The following is a 3,334-nucleotide window of genomic DNA, read 5'->3' on the forward strand; positions in this document are numbered from 1 at the left end:
ACTTCACATCAAGAATGTGGTAACCACAAACGCAGGCAACTGTATACAAACAAACATGCAATTGCATTCTCTAAGTATTAAATATAAGCTCCTGTTTGCTAATTAGGTTTAGACATGCAATCACAAAATTACATCTTGACCAAACTTACCATTTTTTTGATTTTTTTCCTCCAGAAATGGTAAGTTACCATTTTCTTATAATTGAAATTACCATTTTCTTGAACCAAACATCAAGAAAATGGTAACCAAATCAGTGAGGTAAAAAACGTTACCACTTTCTTGATAGTTCGACCAAAAGAATGGTAACTTGATTCAAGAATGTGGTAACCATGCCCAATCTTGACCAAACTTACCATTTTCTTGATCTTTTTTCTCAAGAAGTGGTAACATTTTCTCAAGAAATGGTAAGTTACCACATTCTTGATCAAAGTTACCATTTTTTTGAACCAACCATGAAGAAAATGGTAACCAAATCAGTCAAGCAAAACACGTTACCACTTTCTTGATCGTTTGATCAAGAAAATGGTAACTTGGTTCAAGTATGTGGTAATCAAGGCCAATCTTGACCAAAGTTACAATTTTCTTGATTTTTTTCCTCAAGAAATGGTAACATTTTCTCAAGAAATGGTAAGTTACCACATTCTTGATTGAAGTTACCATTTTGTTGAACCAAACATCAAGAAAATAGTAACCATTTTGCATGCTTAAAATTAATATTAGAACTATCAGAAAATGAAAATAAGATACTCAAAAATTGTTGTTATCCATACATTGGTGAGTGAGATTGTTCTAAACTCACGCATTATATGTTATATTAGATTAGATTGATGTTACAACAGAACCTTTGGACTAATTAATAGCTCTCCAATGAAACTAACCACTTCAACTGTATTGGTATGTCGGATATGAAGGAAGAGAAAAGTACAAATCATGCATGCACCTCTAGTGAACCTATACCTCATTTGGAAGTAGTAAACCAAATTTTTCATCCATATTGTGCTACACAACCATTGGACCACGTGCATGTATATACCTATTTTGGGCGTGTAGAGAGACAAATGTTAGACAATATTACAAATAGAGTCCTATCTATTCTCATCACTATTCTTTCTTTTCAGGTAAGCTTTACAGAGGAGTATATGTGGAACATTGGTGCATTTATAAGTTCTCTTTTGCTGGAAATTAAAGCCCTTATGGGTTTAAAAAAGTGTAAGTGGCACAAATTACTCGTGTTTCCTATATTGTTATTTGTGGGATAAACTAGATAAAGGTATCTTGCTCTTTCATATCAATACAGTTATTTCTGAACCATTCATGAGTATATATATATGGATTGTATATTAATATGTACCATCTTACATAATATGGATTGTATATTAAATTGTGATATATAACTTAAATTGATATTTTGTCTAAACTAGTGCTATTAGACAATTTAATGGGGTTACGGGAAGGAAAGGTCCGAAATCACCAACTTGGAAGCATCTCTATGTAAGTGTCTATGTATTACTTAAGTCTTTTAAGTTTCTTATGTCTTACACATTGGACTAATTTAATTAAGTATAACTCTATGTAATTTCCTTTGCTTGTCTGTAGTGTCCTAAACAACCGGGTGGTGTTGAATGTGGATATTATGTCATGAGGTACATGAAGGAAATAGTTGAGGACACAACCCTTGCATATGAGTCGCAGGTTAGAATACTTACTCCTATTGGGGCAGTTGACTGGTATATTTTGCTATCCTTTGTACAGTTCTAACTTAGGAAACTTGTAAAAGGGAATTACAGGAGGAAGGGATGGCCTAGCTAGGATACTAGTTTGTTGCTGGTTTTTAAGACTTTGTTTTCTGGCTTTGCATCTTTTTAATTTTTTCTGTGTATGTGTGTTTGGGTTGGTGCTGTGTGCATTAAAGAGTGTGTTTGGGTTGATGGCCTGCATTTCTCTTCTATTTCCATTATTTTTAACTTGCATTATTGCTGAACTCTCGACTGATACTGTGACTACTCATTTATACTTGCATGATCCATTTTTTGAATCATATATATGTGCAGCCATTTGAAAGCCCTTGCTGAATGCAAGAAATGTAGGCCATCAGAAAGCCATCTGAATCATATATATGTGCAGCCATCTAAATTCAATACTTGATGCAATCTTATTAATGCTTTTGGCCTATATTTTCTTAATGCCCTTTGGGATCCTTGCTGAATGCACTTTTCAATACTTTGGGATCCTTGCTGCAATCTTATTAATTAATGCACTTTTCTTTCTTGTTTTCAGTGGAGTCACCTGAAGAACAAGAGGAGCAGTTACACACATGAACAAATAGATGAAGTTCGGGTTGAATGGGGAGATTATGTTTCCATGAATTTTATTTAGACTAACATGCATGTTTTTGGTACCTTTTTGAGCATTTTTTTGTAGATATGAAGATATATACTAGCTAGTTCACATTCAAATCTTTTGTATAGGCAGAATTTAGGCCTAGCTGAATTGCACTGTCATGCCTTCATTATTTTTGTACATGTTGGCATGTGTTTAATTAGGATCTAGCTAGCTAGAGATGGATTTTGTGAAGGTTATGGAGATAGGCAAGTGATTTTGAGGTATACATGATGAGGGCTATCCATATTTTTATATGGATTTGTAATCTTATATGAATGAAAGAATTTAAGTTGGATTACTTTAGAAGCTTAGTAATTGTTGCGTGGATGCATATTTACCAATTAATTTTTATCAATATCAGAAGCCTATTGCATATCAGATTATGTAAAAATGCAACGATAAGGAATGATGTTTTAACATCATTTAAAAAACAAAAAACCGATATCTAAAGGATACTTTTATATCATATTTCAAGTACCAAACCGATATGTTATACACCTTTTATATCCGATTTTAAGTACAAAACCGATATGTTATTCACTTTTTATATCCGATTTTAATTACAAAACCGATATGTTATATACCTTTTATATCAGATTTTAAGTACCAAACCGATATGTGATACACCATTTATATCCAATTTTAATTACAAAACCGATATGCTATACTCATTTTATATCTGATTTAAGTACCAAGACGATATTGAATACATTTTTTATATCGGTTTCAAAATTACTAATGATATCATAAGTATCTTACATATCGGAATGCAGTTTTTAAGATATCAGAAATGATTAATATCTGATAACGATGGTGGTATATCATATCAGATTATCAAACAAATATGATATCTAATATAGTATAGACATCAGTGTATAACCGATATGTAAGATGAGAGAATAGATATCAGCACTCAATATATCGGTTGGAAACCTAAATAGATATCGGTTTA

At 32.2% G+C, this 3,334-nt stretch overlaps 1 long non-coding RNA gene across 1 annotated transcript; it reads left to right on the forward strand.

The window, feature by feature from the left end:
- Positions 1-1,286: 1,286 nt before the first annotated feature.
- LOC147283087 (uncharacterized) lies at positions 1,287-2,583 on the forward strand. Its single transcript, XR_015123124.1, has 3 exons — positions 1,287-1,491; positions 1,597-1,692; positions 2,278-2,583. It is a non-coding gene; the product is annotated as an uncharacterized LOC147283087 (long non-coding RNA).
- Positions 2,584-3,334: the final 751 nt, after the last annotated feature.

The sequence above is a fragment of the Dryas octopetala genome, chromosome 6 (assembly GCF_963921425.1).
Source record: "Dryas octopetala chromosome 6, drDryOcto1.1, whole genome shotgun sequence".
NCBI classification, from domain to species: domain Eukaryota; kingdom Viridiplantae; phylum Streptophyta; class Magnoliopsida; order Rosales; family Rosaceae; genus Dryas; species Dryas octopetala.